At 37.5% G+C, this 19433-nt stretch overlaps 1 protein-coding gene across 2 annotated transcripts in view; it reads left to right on the top strand.

Annotated features, from left to right (window-relative positions):
- Positions 1-19433, top strand: part of NDUFS4 (NADH:ubiquinone oxidoreductase subunit S4) — a 112240-nt gene that overhangs the window by 11179 nt on the left and 81628 nt on the right. The window lies entirely within an intron of this gene.

The raw sequence follows: 19433 nt of genomic DNA, 5'->3' as shown, positions 1-19433 counted from the left end.
TCAGAGTAAGTGTGTATTAAAATTGAGTGATTGTGATTCTTCAGTTTCATTCTTTTTTTTCAAAAAATTTTTAACTATTCTAGTTTCTTTGCCTTTTCATCTAGATTTTATTTTATTTTTTATTTTTATTAAAAAAATATTTTAACGTTTATTTTTGAGAGAGAGAGCATGTGAGCAGAGAAGGGGCAGAGAGAGATAGAGACCGAATCTGAAGCAGGCTCTAGGCTCTGAGTCGTCAGCACAGAGCCTGATGCGGGGCTCGAACCCACGAACTGTGAGATCATGACCTGAGCCAAAATCAAGAGTCAGATGCTCAACCTACTGAGTCACCCAGGCACCCCTAAAATTTTCAGTTTCTAATTGTATATAGAAATAGGATTGATTTGGGGGCTCCTGGCTGGCTCAGTGGGTGGAACCTGTGACTCTTGCCCTTGAGGTCTTGAGTTCAAGCCCCATGTTGAACGTAGAGCTTACTTAAAAAAAAAAAAAAAAAAGATCGATTTTGTGTTACAACTTTTTATCCTATAACCTTGCTAAATTTACTTGTCCTATATGTATTTTGTAAATTCTTTGGGATTTTTAAAAGTAGATGATCATGCAGTCTGTGACTAGGGTCGGTTTATTTCTTTTGTTTCAGTCTCTGTGCCTTTTGTTTCTTTTCATTTTCCCAAAGGATGTTAAAAAAGTATGGTGACATTAGACATTCTTCCCATTCACCAGGCTTTGAAGCATTTAGGTTTTCACCATTAAGTAGAGTGTTAGCTAAGGTTGAGGAAGTTTCCTTCTACTACTAGTTGACTAAAGTTTTTATCATGAGTGGATGTTCAATGAGACTTCCTCTCATTGAGAGAGAGACAGAGCATGAGCAGGGGAGGAGCAGAGAGAGAGGGGAGACACAGAATCTGAAGCAGGTTTCAGGCTCTGAGCTGTCAGCAGAGAGCCTCATGCGGGGCTTGAACCCATGAACCACGAGATCATGACCCGAGCCGAAGTCAGAGGCTTAACTGACTTAGCCACCCAGGTGCCCCGAGACTTCGTCTTTGATGCATAAATTATTTAGAGGAGTTTTGTTTAATTTCCAAGTATTTGGAGATTTTCCTCTCATTTTCCTATTAACTAATTTTGAGTTTAATTGCATTATGTTCTGAAAATCCAGTTCCCTGGGTTTCCCTTTTCAGTTTCCATCCAGAAATTTGTGACTCTTCTTACCCTGCTCTGTAGTCAGGGGCTAAGAGATGGAGAGACAGAGAAACTAGAAAAAAACAAAAACTGCAATAGGTGTTGGTCCTGTTTTTTGTTTTGTTTTGTTTTGTTTTTGTTTTTTAGAATCACAGCTTTAGTAACTGAAGTGATGGCTCTTTCAGGTTTCCATGTGACCACGGGATTGCCTATAGCTTGTGCATGGTGCATGGGAGAACAGAAACGGGGAAAAACATGGGTAGTTTCCATACTTACACATTTCTATTAGTTTCCTTTGTAGATCTTTGGGCCAGAGTGATTCTTCTGGAGGAATGCTCACTCCTGGGTTTCTGGCTACATGAAATTCAGGCAGGGGATACTGGACAAAAAAAAATAAATTCACTTCTGGTTGAGTGGTATTTCACTTCCTTGATCTGCCTGCTGTTTGCTTTTTAGCAAGAAGCTGTTCTGTGTATCCTGTCCTGAGTTTACGGTTACATTTAGTGGAAGAGACAGGGTGGAGTGTGCTTACTACATCTTACCGGGACCAACCATCTTAGGATGAATTATTTTTTAAAGTCAATTGTGGTATTTCTTGCATTTTAGCATATCTGAATAGATTTAAAAGATGTAAAAATGACTCAAAAAAGTTCTTTATACAGATTGTAAACCGTTGATTCTCAGCTCTTGGAGGAGGAAGGGAGGAATTAACAACATACCAGAATCTTAGAAGTAGAGAGAGGATTTCAAAATATATGTGCCCGTGGTTGAAAATCATGGTATTTAATAAAAAGTGGACGTTTGTTGCCCATATAAATGGTCAGAAATATACATTAAGTTACTGGCTTAGACCATCAACTAATAAATCTAAACTTTAGAGGATATGGTAGTCAGAGATTTATTCCGACGGAAATTTTAGTATCTTCTCTCTAGAATATGTACTCTTATATACAAAATCAGAGTTTTATTCTTAGGGGATTCATGGATCTCATACTTTCTAGCCCTTCCATAGAGAGTATTAGATCTTATACTGTGTTTATACTAGCTCTTGTGTTAGACCTTTCTCAGTTACCAGTGACAGAAACCTAGAAACTCAAATGACTTGGCTTAGTCAAGAAGAGGGAATTGGTTTATATTATCAAGCAAAGGAAAAGGTAAGGATACAGCTAAATGGTCCCAGGGACCAGAGCTAGACAGGGACCAGGCTCTCTTTCTAATTTGTCTCTGTCATTCTCTGAGTGACAGCTACTACTTGAGATTGTTTTTTCCTATGTGGCAGATACAGCTAATGAAAGTTTTTTTTAGACTTATATCCCATATCTTTATCACCAGGGAGGGACTGAAAATCCTTTTCTTTGGTACTGGGTTTTATTTATTTATTTATTTATTTATTTATTTATTTATTTATTTTTCTTATTTTTTAAAGTAATATTTATTTATTTATTTATTTATTTATTTATTTATTTATTTATTTATTTATTTTAACATTTATTCACTTTCAAGGGAGAGAAAGCCTGAACAGGGGAGGGGCAGAGAGAGAGAAACACAGAATCTGAAGCAGGCTCCAGGCTCTGAGCTGTCAGCATAGTGCCCGATGTGGGGCTTGAACCCATGAACCGTGAGATCGTGACCTGAGCTAAAGTCAGACGCTAAACTGAGCCACCCAGGCGCCCCTGGTACCAGGTTTTAAAAATCTTAGGGAAATAATCAGTGAGTCACATTAGACTAAGGGTTTACTATAATATGTAGTCATTGTATAGTCATAGTAATTCTGCTTATATTGCTGTGTCATATGCATACATGGGAACTCTGGAAGTCAGGTGTAATGAAAGGTAGGCCTTCTCAAACAAAAATTAAGAATAGTATTTTATATCAAGATCTCTTTAGGGATTTTTAAGGAACAAATAATGTTTGTGTATACTGTGTAGGCTGACTTACCTTTTTTCTTAATGAACTCTGGGATTTTGCTTGCTAAAGTTTATTCACTCATTCAGCAAATATTTGCATTTTTTTCTACTTTCAAAAGGCTGCATTTTTACAGGCTTTACTAGAAACATCTGTCTTGGTGTTCCTTGGAACATCTGCTTTAAGGATGAATGTGTAGGATAGAAATATTCAAGCAAAGTCTAGATGATCATCTTTTGGGTCTTGTGATTGGGCTTTATCTTAGATTGGCATTTCTTAAAGTAGAGTGTAGATGATTTATTTGAGTTGACCCAGGAACTAGAAATGAGGAATTTCTAGACAAGGAAGGAAAAAGTATGATGCTGAGATTGCTGCTGTAAGCACTAGAAACTCAGTTCCACTGGAACCTCCTAAGAAATATACAGAATGCCTCTCAGTATTGTCCATTTGAAAGATGGAAGGTTTGAACATTTATCCACTATTTTTCATTCTCCTGTGGTTGAAAGTATAGACTTTTCTGTTCTTTGAGTTATACCTGTGCTCCTGAAGACCTGAGGCATACATAATGGGCTGGTTCACTTGAGATGGAATGTTGGTGCATAACCTGAGTCTGAAGGTCTGTAATGGTGGCAAATGACAAATTGGCCAGAGGGGTGACATGAGCACCAAAGGTGTTGGTTACAGGCTTCATTATAACTCAAGGGTCTCTATAACTGATTTTTTTGGAGAGGGTGCTAATAATTCTATTAGCTATTATGTACTGAGCACTTAGGCACTGTAGTTTCTGTATGTTATTTCTGTATGTTATTTCTGTATGTTATTTCATCTCATGACAATGATCTCATTTTCTTTTTTTTCTTTTTAAATTTTTATTTTTGAGAGAGAGCACGAGGCAGGAGGGGCAGAGTGGGGGAGAGGCAGAGAAAGAGGGGGAGAGAGGGTCCAAAGTGGGCTCTGCGCTGACAGCAGAGAGCCTGATGTGGGGCTGGAACTCATGAATTGCGAGATTGTGACCTGAGCTGGAGTTGGACGGACGCTTAACTGGATTAAGCCACCCAAGCACCCCTGAATGATTTCATCTTAGATGGTCTATTGACAATTATAGTTTAATCTATTGCTAGGGTTGTAAATAACTCACATTTATTGGAATTTGCTTTATTCACCAGTACTCTGAAGGACATGACAAAGGATTGGGAAACTGAGGTCTTACAACTCACTTAACTAAATAGTAATAGAAGTCTCTAGGAAAGGGATGGTTTCTTCTGTAAAATTTCACGTTTAAAGAATTCATGATGGGGGTGCCTGGGTGGCTCAGTGGGTTGAGCGACCGACTCTTGATTTTGGTTCAGGTCATGATCTCATGGTTCATGGGATTGAGCCCCACATTGGGCTCTGTGCTGACAGCACGGAGCCTGCTTGGGATTCTCTCTCTTCTCTCTCTCTGTCCTTTCCTCCTCCCCAACTTGTACATGTTCTCTCACTCAAAATAAATAAATAAACTTTACAAAATAAATAATTCATAATGGCAGAATACTTCCGTACTATGTACCAGGTAGTTGACCAGAGATTGTGTATAATACCCCAGTAAACAAAGGTCAATTTACAGATTTTTCTTTGAATTTGAGAATGTTAACAGATACGTTTAGTGGCTGGTAACCTTCCTAATCTCATTCTCTGGATTATTTTCTCTTCACTGATACTGCTGAATAATTCCAGGATAGTTAAATTATTTTTTCTACAGCTGCATTTTAGGCTCTTGCTCCTGTCCCACTGTCATCTTTGACTGTTAATATGGTGGTAGCCTGGTCTTCCATCTTCTTATTTTTTAAGGTTTTATTTTTGGGTGCCTGGGTGGTTCAGTCGGTTAAGCGTCCAACTTCGGCTCAGGTCATGATCTCACAGTCTGTGAGTTCGAGCCCCATGTCAGGATCTGTGCTGACAGCTCAGAGCCTAGAGCCTGCTGCAGCTCCTCCCCTGCTCATGCTCTGTCTCTCTCTGTCTCTCAAAAATAAATAAATGTTAAAAATAAATTTAAAAAAAGATTTTATTTGTAAGTATTCTCTATATTGAGCTTGAACCTGCAATCCCGAGATCGAGTCGCACGCTCCGCTGACTGAACTAGCTAGGCGCTCCTTGTCTTCCATTTTATTAATGTGGTTCAGCATACCACTTTAGTGCATAGCTGGTACTGGAATGGATACAACATGCATTTGAGGTCATTTTAGAAATTTCAGTTTCTTCTTCCCTTGAGACTTAAAACATGGTTGTTCTGTTGCTGATGAGTTCATGGTTTAAGTACATCTTAGTTAATGCTGATAAGTGATCCCTTATTAGGGCTCAGATTTTTATTTTGGTCTCAAATTTAAACTTTCAACTTCAAGTTCAAACTGTTAATTTGGCCAGTCCGCTTAACAATGTCTTACTAGTGTCCTTGACCCAACCTTCAGGAAAAACTGATTTCCAGAGATAGACATATTAACTCCTGACATTAACCATGCTGTCAGGCTGTATTCTTAGCTTCATACTTGAACTACTTTACTTCATGTATCAGTCCAGTCTACCATCTCTGTCCAACAGCAGTTAGGAGCACACATTTTGGTCAGATCCACCTATATTTGAGTCCTACCTATGTCACTTCCTAGCTCTGTGCCTTCTTTGTGCCTGTTTTCTGTTTTGTAAAGTGGATATCATAATCTTTCTTTTCAAGTTATATATATATATATATATATATATATATGTATATATGTATATGTGTATATATATATATATATATATGTGTGTGTGTGTGTGTATATGTATATATATATATAAATAATCCCAAGCAGGCTCTGCACTGTCAGCACAGAGCCCCAGGGTGGTGCTCAAACTCAGGAACCATGAGATCATGACCTGAGCCAAAAACAAGACTTGGACCCCTAACCAACTGAGCCATCCAGGTGCCCTATTCTTTCTTTTGTGGCTTCTTTCTTTTCCTTTTTGTTCTTCCTTTCTCACCTTTCTTTTTTTCCTTTCATAAATCTTACCTAGATTCTAGTTCTTCTTCCTGGATTATGAGAGCAACTTGGATTTTGTTTGTTTATTTACAGTATTTTATTCATGTGTATATGAAAGAATTATCTGCACCTGGCTTTTTCCAGATTGTGACCTCCCATGCACTCCTCAGCTCAATGCAATCTATTTTTGGCATCCACCATTCCACTGAAATAGCTTTCATCAAGGTCGACAGTGACCCTGTTGCTAAATTAATAAACTCTTCTCAATCCTTATCTTATGTGACCTTTGCAGTCCCAAAAGATGACTTTCTTGTAATTGAAAGATTCTTCCTTTGACTTATACTTTGGCTTTTCTCCTTCTCAGTTCCCTTTGAGTGCCCCATCATCTTTTGCCCATTCCTTGAGCTGTCAATATTTCTCATTTGATTTAATAGCTCTTTATTCTTTTAAAAATGTTTTACATTATATAATATTTTGTATACACTTGAATATATGTGACATACATATTTTAGGAAGCATACTGACAAAGTGAATTCATGTATACTTATTCTCAGTATAAGAATTCATGTATACTTATTCTCAGTATAAGAACTAGAGAATTACCAATACCGTTATTTGCATTCTCTCTGTGGTAGGCTGAATAGTTGTCTCCTTCTTCCCAAATATATCCAATGTTCTAATCCTCAGAGCCTGTGAATGTTACCTTAGGTGGCAAAAGGGACTCTGCAGATAGGATTAAGTTGAGGATATTGAGATGGGAGGTAATCCTGGCAGGCCCGATGTAATCACAGTGGTCTTATTAGGAAGGATGTATTATGAGTCAGAGGAAAAGCAAATGTCACCATGAAAGCAGAGACTGGAGCGATGTGACCGTATGCTAAGGAATGCCACCAGCCTCTAAAAGCTAAAAAAGATTAGGAACAGATTCTCTCTTGGAGCTTCCAGAAGGAACCAGTCTTGCTTGACACATTATTAGCCTGTGAGACTCATTTTGGACTTCTGACCTCTAGAACTGTAAGAAAATAAATTTATGTTGTTTTAATCCACTAAGTTTGTGGTAATTTGTTACAGCGGCAGTAGAAAACTAATATGCTTTCCTTGTATCTCATTATCTACCATGACTTCAGTTACCATCTATTTGTACTCAAGCCTAAATGTATATGGTTCATTTGCTATAATATATACTTTTCACTCAAGCCAGTCAGCACACAACTTAAAAAGGGTAAAAGATGTTTAAAAACATTTAAAAATTCAACTGAATTCTCTTATTATTCTACTTAGTTATTATTTAGTACTCAACCAAGAAACAGCAGTTGTTCCAGTGCGAGATGACTGGCTTATTAAGAGATGGTATGGGGCACCAGGATGGCTCAGTCAGTTAAGCAAGCAGCCGACTTCCGCTCAGGTCATGATCTCGCAGTTCGTGGGTTTGAGCCCCGCATCGGGCTCTGTGCTGACAGCTCAGAGCCTGGAGCCTGCTTTAGATTCTGTGTCTCCCTCACTCTCTGCCCCTCCCCTGCTTGCTCTCTGTCTCTCTCAGTCTCTCAAAAAGTGAATAAAAATGTTTAAAAAAAAAAAAAGAACAAAAAAAGAGATGGTATATCTTTACTGGTAAGGGGCTTCCTAAAAGATTTCCAAAGATAATTTTCATTCTTTGTAGTTTTTGCCTAACACACTGACTTTTGGACCTACTTTCCTTTGAGATGTAACTCTGCATCCTTTTCTTGAATTCTGGATCTAGACCCTTAGATCTCTACTTGGATGTCTCCACTTGGATTTTTTACAGGCCTCTCAATCACAGTATATCTGAAACAATTTGATTATGATCATATCCTCTACCACTCCATTCTTTTTCTCCCTTAGTTCCTGTTACCAGTAACTTGCCAGTTACCTAGCTAGAAATCCATGTATTGTTGTCTCCTCCCTCTCCCTCTGGCCTTCCCACACTCGTTCGTTCTCTCTCTCTCTCAAAATAAATAAACCTAAAAAAAAGAGAAAAAAAAACCTCAAAACGTTGCCTGTACTGTCCAGATACTTTTGTTTTCACCAAGCATTCAATGCTGCAGGATTGAAAAGGGAATTAAAAAATGTCCAGCATATTACTTTGATTCATTCCCATTAAGTGCCTATTATGTGTGGTACAATCTTGGCAAACATGCTCATAATTTATTTTAAAATTATATATAGTACCACAAAACAGTTCAAATTTTAGTTGAAAAATCATGAATTCTTTCCCCCCAGATATTTATTTTTCCACCATTGCTTCATATTTTGCCTTCTCCCAACTCCCTCCCAGTAAATTAAATAAAATTTAACAATATCTACAATATTCCAAAATGCCTTAAACCCTAATAGATTCCATTTTTTAATTGATTTTATTTCTAAAACAAATAGAACTGAACAAATTTAAGTAAAATTATGTGGTTTGTTTAATGTGGGCTGTAACAGCAGAATGTGTAATTCTCATTCTTAAAAGTCAGGGTGTATTCTGCATTTTGAGCATTTTGAGCATTCAGCAATTCCAAAATCTATAGTATAATAGCTGTGTAGCTATTTATTACAGAAAAAAATACTCTTGGCAGTATTTATATGTGCAATATATGTTCATCTTTTCTATTCTTGCTTTGATGAAAAATTTTGGAGTCCTAGTGAAAACTCAAGTTGCAATGAAAGCTGTCTTTCTGACAAAATTCTCCTTACACATTTTAGTAAACGTTGCCATAAGATAAAGTCTGTGATACTATTATTAGAGAAATGGAAGAGGAGGATGTGTCATTAACCTGTAAGTCATCACTTTTCAGTAATCTATAATGTCACTGACCATGATGGCTACATTTAAAACTCTAAAGAGTTGGTTCATGAGGAAAACAAAAATCTGAAATGCTATCCTGCTTAAGGAAATGGCTGCTTTGCAATGTTTTTAAATGTTTATACTGTTCCATAATCAAATGAGCCCATAGGTATTTACTGAGTATCTTTTCTTTGCTGAAGATTGTGTAATGCTGTGAAACACAAAAGTGAAGAAGAAACAGTTCCTGCTCTCAAAGAACTGACGTCTAGTGGGAAGCAGAGACAAGGAAATAAGCAATCACAATGAAGCATAACAAGCACTAGAAAAAGTAAAAGTTAAAAACAGAGTACTCTAAAACCACATAAAATTAGTATTATAGTCTAAGCTTGTAAATTCAAAAGATGCTCCATAGAGAAAGTGATGTTTAAACTTTTTTTTTGAATTTACTGATTTTGAGGTAGAGAGCAAGCTGGAGAGGGGCAGAGAGAGAGGGAGAGAGAATTCCAAGCAGGTTCTACACTGTCAGTGCAGAGCCCAATGTGGGGTGTGAACCCATGAACCATGAGATCGTGACCTGAGCCAAAGTTGATGCTTAACCAACTGATCCACCCAGGCGCCCTGTGGCAACATCGTTAAGGAAGTTTTACTTGATAGTCCTGCCATCTGCCACAGTACTTCCCAGTGCCCAATACAGTTGTTCTTCCATAAATGGAAAAGCACCTAATATGTACCATTATCATAGAAATTACTACTAGCATTCAAAGCAGTGACATTGATATTATTGTTTATATGTCTGCCTTTATCCAATAAAAATTTTAAAGCTAGCTACGGAGTCTAGCATTGTGCATAAGACATAGATGTTTGTTTCTTTTTCTCTTTCCCTTTCTTCTCTCCCTGTCTGTCTGTGTCTCTCTCTTTCAAGATCTTATTTTTTCTGTGCCCAATGTGGAGCTCAAACTTGTAACCTCAAGATCAAGAGTTGCATGCTCTACTAACTGAGCCAGGCAGGTGCCCCAACATAGATGTTTTAATTAATCCTCATCATTTTTGATTAATTGAGAATAAGAATTAGAATTTTCTTTCTTTCTTTCTTTTTCTCTTTCTTTCTTTCTTTCTTTCTTTCTTTCTTTCTTTCAAGATTTTATTTTTAAGTAATCTCTACACCTAATGTGGGGCTTGAACTCACAACCCTGAGATCAAGAGTTGCACACTCCACCAACTAAGCCAGCCAGGCATCCCTACATTCTTAAATATATGGTCAGCAGAGTTCATCTGGGCTTTTTGAACATAGATATACTACTTTGTAATTGAAGTATTAGCTCTTGCCAGATCATTAGATTTTTCTTCAAAGAATATTTTATTGCCTGGATATTCATCAAGAAAATGTAAAGTCAAGGCATCTTTTTAAGGTATAGCATAGTGACTACAGTTAATAACACTGTATTACATATTTGAAAGTTGCTAAAAGAGTAGGTCTTGAAAGTTCTCATCACAAAAAAATTTGTAACTGTGTGTGGTGATGGATGTTAACTAGATTCACTGTGATTATCATTTCATAATATATACAAATAGTGAATCACTATGTTGTATACCTGAAACTAATATGCTATTTATGTCAATTATATTTCAAAACAAAATCTTCTTTAGGTGAATATTTTTAGAAGATGGAATGTAATTATGAGAGGTCAAAGGAAAAAGTACTGGTTTCATGTCTCATTTTCTTATTGATTATATTAGTTTTGTGATTGAAATCAAATTGTATATACACCTGACAATAGATTTAGGTGTTTAGCTAAGTAATTTTCTGAAGTCAGTGCAATTTTTAATTACTTTGTTCAGGATTATCAGTCTGCAGTTTTACTGACTGGATTTGGATAAATTTTACAGTGATTGTTGTTTTTTTTTTTTAATGGTATCAGTGCCTATAAAACTATTAGTTGAATAATAACAGCCTATTTTCTTTATTAAGCTAACCACTATGAAGTTTTCTGTGTGTGTGTGTGTGTGTGTGTGCCTTTGTTTTTATGTAGCTTTTTGTGCTCTTGTGCATATATATTGTTGTGTTATGTTTATGAAGTGGTAAGTCTAGATTGTATTTTACACTTTTGGTTTTTTTAGATTCTATTTGAATTTGTTTAAACAAATTAACTTTACAGACATACATTATTTTAAAAATAATACTGTATTTCAAACTGGCACTGCTTTGCTAAACTAGTGCAGAATATTTTCAGTTTTTCTTTTATTAACTCATCTTTAGATATAGTAATTTATTACTAAATCTTTCCTTTTTTTAACGTTTATTTATTTTGAGAAAGCATGAGGTGGGGAGAGGCAGGGAGAGAGGAAGAGAGAATCCCAAGCAGGCTCCCCAGTGTCAGCGCAGAACCTGATGTGGGGCTCGAACTCACCAACTGTGAGATCCTGAGCTGAACGGAAGTCAAGAGTTGACCGCTTAACCAACTGAGCCACTCAGGCACCCCACTAAATCTTTCTTTGATTTGTGCCTGATGTCAAAAAATGCTCTAAAATAGGTCACAGGTAGCAAACATCCACTATAGCTATTTTGGGAAATGAATTGTTGTTTAGTTATTTTTAAAGCTTTTTTAAAAAAAAATGTTTATTTTTGAGGTGGGGGGAGGGGCAAGGAGAAAGGGGGACAGATTATCCCAAATGGGCTCTGTGCTGACAGCAGAGAGCCCAGTGTGTGGTTCACATTCACAAACTGTGGGATCATGACCTGAGCTGAAGTCAGACACTTAATTGACTGAGCCACCCAGGTGCCCCCAATTGTTTTTAATCTGAAATTTTTTTGTTTTTAATGTGAAATTTTTTTTGTAGTTGAATCCATGTCTTAGAATTGGTATGAATTCTAGGGTTAATCTAATAAAAACTTAAAACTTCTAAATGAATTGTTGATTTAACAACTTTAGTTTCTCAAAGTAATAATGATTGCTGGTAATTTTACTTGGAATAGATTAAAAACTGTGTTAAGTGCTTATTATCATTTATACCTCATTTAATCTTCTTATTAGCTCTATGAGGGAATGCCTTGGTTCACTAAAGGTAGATGGTACCGACTTCTGATGATAGGAATTGTTAACAAAAATTCAACCAAGTAAATTTTAAAGATCTAATTGGGTTTATTCATGGATTGGTCAGCATGCTGTCTAGAAAGATGCTCCAGAGAGTACAGAAAGGCAAAGGTTTTTAAAAGCAGGACAAGGGGCGCCTGGGTGGCGCAGTCGGTTAAGCGTCCGACTTCAGCCAGGTCACGATCTCGCGGTCCGTGAGTTCGAGCCCCGCGTCGGGCTCTGGGCTGATGGCTCAGAGCCTGGAGCCTGCTTCCGATTCTGTGTCTCCCTCTCTCTCTGCCCCTCCCCCGTTCATGCTCTGTCTCTTTCTGTCCCAAAAATAAATAAACGTTGAAAAAAAAAATAAGCTTTAAAAAAAAAAAGCAGGACAAGGAAGTTACAAACAGAAGAAAGGATGGGGCACCTGGGTGGCTCAGTTGGTTGAGCACGCGACTTTGGCTCAGGTCATGATCTCTCAGTTTGTGGGTTCGAGCCCCGCGTTGGGCTCTGTGCTGACAGCTCAGAGCCTGGAGCCTGCTTCAGATTCTGTGTCTCTTTCTTTCTCTGCCCCTCCCCTGCTCATACTCTGTCTCTCTCTCAAAAGTAAATAAGCATTAAAAAATTAAAAAAAAATAAACAGAAGAAAGGATTTTTTGGGGTAAGGTCACCTACCTTGGAGTGGGGAGAGGGTCTTATTAGGTTGATTATCTCATCTTCCTTTGGGGAATGGAGACAGGCCCATATTACCTCATTGGTGCTGACCAGTAAATTCCCGACTGTTTAGAACCACATTTCTGGGGGAGGCTGAAACTGCAATTAGTTGGATATTAAGCCCCAGTTTGGTGACTTGGCCCCAGCATAAATGACTCCATTTTGGGCCTGTGGTGTGGGTGGCAGAATGGTGTGCTGTCAAGTCAGATAGCAGGGTCCTCCATGAAGACTCTGTGATGAGAGACTTTGTTCACTAAAAGATAAATAGTAGCAGTAGTCTGATAGCAAGAATGGTCACGTTAGACAACAGTGGCTTCTTTGAAGTGGGAGATCCTGGGCCCAAATGGTACTGAGTGTTGTTCGAAAAGTCTAGGCTGCTGAGCTTGCTAAATTGTTAAACTTTCTTAGTGGTGCCCACGTGGTTTTCCTAGCAGTCATATATTTCAAATTCCAGTCATTTCATCAAGGAAAAATAATTTCAGTCTTGCCTTTGACCAATCAAAAAAATCCTTCGATATAAATGTTGGTAGTGGTGATTTGGAATTCATGTTCATAAGTAGTCATTTCTGGAGAGCACAACTAACCATCTGAGGGTGTAGATTAAAATTAACTGGTACATATTAGATGGTACTATTAATACTGAAGATTTATTTTTTCTTCAACAGCCGGACTAGCTAACATTTACTGAGCCTTGACCAAGTGCCAAGCACTTACTAAAGCTTTATATACATTGTCTCACTTAATCCTCACAGTATGCAGTGTGTAAAACTATGGTCAACATTACTTTTCAGTGTAATATTTTAAAGAGATAATGCAGTCATAGAATTCTGTGTATGTAAATTGTATGAGTCTTTCTCATCTCTGTTTCCTGTTTGCTCATTTCCCACTGCTTTCCCCACCCACCAAGAAATCACTGTTAATAATTTCCTATGCTTGGAGTTTGTGCATATTCAAGTAAATACATTTTTACTCTTTCCATTTTTCCATAAATAAAGCATACTAATAATATTTTTCATTTTGCTTTTTCAACTTTTTATAAGGTTTTATTTTTTTAAGTAATCTTTACCCACAGCATGGGGTTTGAACCTACAACCCTGAGATCAAGAGTTGTATGCTCCACTGACTGAGCCAGCCAGGCACCCCTCAGGTTTTCAAGTTTTTATTAAAACCTTATACAAAAAAGTTAGACTACAAGGAATCCATAAACCCACCACTTTGGTTTATCATTGTTAATATTTTGCTGTTTTTTGCTCATTTTGCATTTATGTATTATATGTATAAAATTTACATATATGACTATACATGCATATGTATGTATATGAGCAAAATGGACATACACGTATATTCTTTTTTTACCTAAACTATTTGAAAGTAAATTATATATATCACAGTACTCCATATTTTAAGATAAATTACCACCAGCCAATGAAGGATTTTAAGTAGTGGAGTGGAATGATTGGTTGTAATTACTTGGTGATGTGGAAGATGCCTTTAAAGATGATAAGACTAGAATCAGGGACACCAATTAAGTGATTGTTTTATTGGTCAAGGTGGGAGGGAATAAGGACAGGAGTGGATTTGGTAGTACTTTATAGTGAATTGGACAGAAAAAGGAAAGTTAGCTGTTTACATTCTTTAGAGAAAATCTGGAAAAGATGTGTTTGTCAATCTTTTATAGGGTTCCCTTTTCTCTCTTGCCCCTAAATGAGCTGATAATGTTGTTAATGGGGGGGAAGAAGTGAACATTTCTGTACACCCCACACTCCATGCCTGTTACTTAACAGTCTATGTAATTCTGCCACTCATTCTGTGAGTTATTATTATCCTTATTTTTGCAGATGAGGAAATTGAAGTGCAGAGTTGTGAAGTAATTTGTTCAAGATCATATTGCTCTTAAGTGGCAGATCTGAAATTTTAACATGGGTCTGACTGATACAGAAGTTACTACCTGGCTGTTTTCCCAATTGTGTCATGAAGTTAAAAAAAAAAAATGTTAGTGATTTTTTTCTTCTAAATGTATTTGTAATTACTCTCAATCATGTAATCATTGACTTTAAGAAATTGCGTGCCCAAGAGTGCTAGGTTTGCTAAAGGACAGATACTTTATCTATGAATTGAAGAGTAAGCAGCACCTACCAACTAGCTTTCTCTTTGATGGATTATTGCTAGATGATGAGTGCTAGTCTGTTGAGTTTTCATGTCTTATAATTTCAGCACATTTTCTGTGATGGAATTTTATTTTAAAATATATTTATGGGGGCGCCTGGGTGGCGCAGTCGGTTAAGCGTCCGACTTCAGCCAGGTCACGATCTCGCGGTCTGTGAGTTCGAGCCCCGCGTCAGGCTCTGGGCTGATGGCTCAGAGCCTGGAGCCTGTTTCCGATTCTGTGTCTCCCTCTCGCTCTGCCCCTCCCCCGTCATGCTCTGTCTCTCTCTGTCCCAAAAATAAATAAACGTCGAAAAGTTTAAAAAAAAAAAAATAAAAATAAATAAATAAATAAATAAAATATACTTATGATTCAAACATAATCCCAATGGTTTTATGGCAGTTAGAAGTTTTAAACCAAAAGATTCCTAAACTGGAGCAAATAAGCGACAAGTTGGAATACTTCAAAGTGAAGATAAATGAGGATAAAATACATTGCTTTTTTTTTTCTTTTAAATTAGATAAGCTGTCCAAGATGAAACAGTAGCATTAAAGCTGGTGTGAAGCAAATTGTCTCTTGGCTTTTTGATCTGTTTTTTTTTTTCCTTTGAAGCTATAAGAAAATAAATCACGTGGCCCTTAAATTCCAAAAATGTGCTTTTTAAAAGTGACATCTTGATTCATTTGAAAATAGTAAACTCTCAATGTGTAATACTTCCAACCTCAAACAGTCAATGTGAAACAGGCATTATACAACTTAAGTTCTCATATGGCATTCCCTAGAGAATTACTTGAAAAGAGAATTGCTTATCAAGCTATATCAGTTAAGATACCAAACCCCACAATATCTGTGGCTAAAACTAACAGATTTATTTATTGTTCATGTTTCATATCCCTAGTGGGACAGCCAGAAGCTCTACTCCACTGTTTGTCCTCACTGACCACTGTTGTTTTCTCTGACAGAGGAAAAAAGGCAATTGGTTTCTCTGACAGGGGAAAAGAGATAGGCAATTATGCACTGACTTTTAAAGCTACTAAATAGTGCCACTTCCTTTTCTTTCATTGGCTGAAATAAGTCACATGCCCACACCTAACTTTAGAGATGGTGGTGAAGTGTAATCTTGCCATATGCATGGAATGAGAACTAGAATACTGGGCACAACTGTAATGGTTCACACATAAGCCTTGTGAGGAACATAGAGAATTTTGTGTGGTTGATTAGTAGAATCTTTTTTTGTTTTGTTTTGTTTGTTTGTTAAAGATAGTACCTCTGAAGTAAGAACTACTGTGATGAATTAAGGCTCTTGATGCTAAAAGGTAAATGAGGTAGGTAACCTCATTGAAAATGTCCAATAGTTACTTGACTAGAGTAGTCAGTTTGTTCATCCTGGGCTTGCTTTTCCTTGTGTTTTGTTCATTATAATCATTGATATATTAAAGAAGATTTGCTCTAACTATTGATAACCTGAAAAGTATCAATTATTATTATGAAAAACATGTGTTGAATAATGGTGCCAAAGCAATGGTCTGAAAAATCACTAGGGTGGTAATTGGTATTAGTATGTTAATAAAGTATCACTTATTTCGTGTTACATAGACGTGCACTTGACATGCATATTTTTTTTTGAAAAAATTTTTAATGTTTGTTATTGAGAGACAGAGCATGAGCAGGGGAGGGGCAGAGAGAGAGGAGGAGACACAGAACCTGAAGCAGGCTCCAGACTCCCAGCTGTCAGCACAGTGCCCAAGGTGGGGCTCGAACTCTCCGCGAGACCATGACCTGAGCTGAAGTTGAACGCTTAACCAACTGAGCCACCCAGGCACCTCCAGACATGCATATGTTTTTGGAAAATATGACCTGAGGCAGTACAGATGAGTAATCATATTGAAGTTCACCATCTTCAATTTGATCTTCTAAAAATTTGTGAAGAGATTGGTGTGCCTCGGTGGCTCAGTCAGTTGAACATCCAGCTCTAGGTTTCGGCTCAGATCATGACCACAGTTAATGAGTTCGAGCCCTACGTCAGACTCTGTGCTGGGGAGCCTGCTTGGAACTCTCTGCCTCTCCCTCTCTCTCTGTCCTTTCCCTGCTCTCTCTCTCTCTCTCTCTCTCTCTCAAAATAATAAATAAAAACTTAAATAAAAATGTGTGAAGACATTGATTATATATAGACCTACGTACATACGTGAAGAAGCTTTCTCTAGGCAAAGCTATAAATCAGTAGCTTTGACAAACTTGTATGGGTGTATTCCTCTTTATTAGTCATGTAAATAAGGTAAACAGTTTCTTTACAAGGTGTATATTTTAAAAATTGTAAAATTTACATAATACAAAATTTACCATTTTAACCATTTTTAAGTGTAGTTCAGTGACATAAGTACATTCATATTGTTGTGCAACCATCACTACCATCACCTCCAGAACCTTTTTTCAACTTCTAAAACTAAAACTGTATACCCATTAAACAATAACTATCAATTCTCCTCTCCTCCCAGTCCCTGGCAACCACCATTCTACTTTTTGTTTTTATGAATTTCACTACTCTATGTACTTCATATTGAGTGGAATCATACACTGTCCTTTTGTGACTGGCTTATATCACCTAGCATGTGATATAACCCTTTCGTCAGGGTTCCTCTGTGTTGTAGCATGTGTCAGAATATCCTTTCTTTTTAAGAGTATTTTGTTGTATGTATATACTAAATTATTTTTTTAATATTTACTTTTTGAGAGTGAGAGTGAGCATGTGCGCAGGGGAAGGGCAGAGAAAGAGGGAGAGAGAGAATCCTAAGCAGGCTCTGTCCTGTCAGCACAGAGCCCAGTGGGGGGGCTAACCATGAGATCATGACCTGAGCTGAAATCAAGAGTTGGACACTTAAGGGGTGCCTGGGCAGCTCAGTTGGTTAAACGTCTGACTTTGGCTCAGATCATGATCTCAATGGTTTGTGGGTTTGAGCCCCACGTCAGGCTCTGTGCTGACAGCTCAGAGCCTGGAGCCTATTTCACATTCTGTGTCTTCCTTTCTCTTTGCCCCTCCCCCGCTCATTCTCTCAGTCTCTCTCTCTCTCTCTCACTCTCTCTCAAAAATAAACATTTAAAAAAGAAAAGAGTTGGACACTTAACCAACTAAGCCACCTAGGCACCCCTACACTAAATTATTTTTAATCCATTCGTCCCATCTGTGGGTTTCTTCTGCCTTTTGGCTAATGTGAATAATGCTGCTCTAAACATTGGTGAACAAATATCTAGTCAGATCCTGCTTTCAGTTCTTCTAAATATATATCCAGAAGTAGAATTGCTAGATCATTTGGTAATTGTATTTCTAATTTTTTTTTTTTTTATGAATTGTCATACTGTTTTCCATAGCATCTACACTATTGTACATTCCCACCAGTGGTTCCATTTTCTCCACATCCTTGCTAGCACTTGCTCCTTCCTCCCTCCCTCCTCCCTCCCTCCCTCCCTCCCTTCCTTCCCTCCCTCCCTTCTCTCCTTCCTTCCTTCCTTCCTTCCTTCCTTCCTTCCTTCCTTCCTTCCCCTTTCTAATGAGTATGATGTATCTTTTGGTTTTGACTTGCATTTCCCTGATAATTAGTGATGTGTTGAACAGTGGTTCATATGTTTATTGGCCTTTTGTGTATCTCCCTTTGAGAAATGTCTGTTAAGTCATTTTCTCATTTAAAAAAATATTTTAAATGTTTATTTTTGAGAGAGAGAGAGGCAGAGAGAGACAGAGGAGCTGAAACAGGCTCTGTGCTTAAACCCACGAACTTTGAGATCACGACCTGAGCCAAAGTTGATCGCTTAACCGACTAAGCCACCCAGGTGCCCCTATATTCTGGATATCCCTTGTCAGATACGTAATTTGCAAATACTTTCTCCAGCCAATTTCTTTTTCTCACTGAATTCTATTCCATTGTATGGCTCCACCACAGTTTACCAGTTGACCTATAGAAGGACATCTTGGTTACTTTCAGTTTTGGGCAATAATGAATAAAGCTGTGATAAATAATTCTTGTGCAGATTTTTGTGTAGACATATGCTTTCATTTCAATTGGGTAAATAACTGATAGCACAGTTGCTGGATTGTATGTTAAGTTTTGTAAGAAACTGCCAAACTGTGCTATAAAGTGGCTGTGCCATTTGCATTCCCACTAGCATGAATGAGACTTCTTGTTGCTCCACATGCTTGTCAATATTTGGGTGTTGTCAGTTTTTTGGATTTTAGCCATTCTAATAGGTGCATGGTGGCATCTCATTGTTTGAATTCAATTCCCTAATGAAATATGTTGAACAACTTTTCATATGATTATTTGCTATCTATATATCTTCTTTGGTGAGGTATCTATTCAGATCTTTTGCATACTTTAAAACTGGACCATTTTTTTTTTTGTTGAATTTGGAGAGTTCTTTGTATGTTTAATGTTTATTTTTGACAGAGACAGAGCATGAGTGGGGGAGGGGCTGAGAGAGAGGGAGACACAGAATCTGAAGCAGGCTCCAGGGTTTATGCTGTCAGCAAGCACAAAGCCTGATGCGGGGCTCAAACCCACAAACTGTGAGATAATGACCTGAGCCAAAGTTGGATGCTCAATCCAATGGAGCCACCCAGGCACCCCTTTGTATGTTTTAGATTC

Source organism: Leopardus geoffroyi, chromosome A1 (genome assembly GCF_018350155.1).
Source record: "Leopardus geoffroyi isolate Oge1 chromosome A1, O.geoffroyi_Oge1_pat1.0, whole genome shotgun sequence".
Taxonomy (NCBI): Eukaryota; Metazoa; Chordata; class Mammalia; order Carnivora; family Felidae; genus Leopardus; species Leopardus geoffroyi.
Note: the sequence above shows the minus strand (reverse complement) of the source record. Positions and strands in the feature narration are given on the sequence as shown.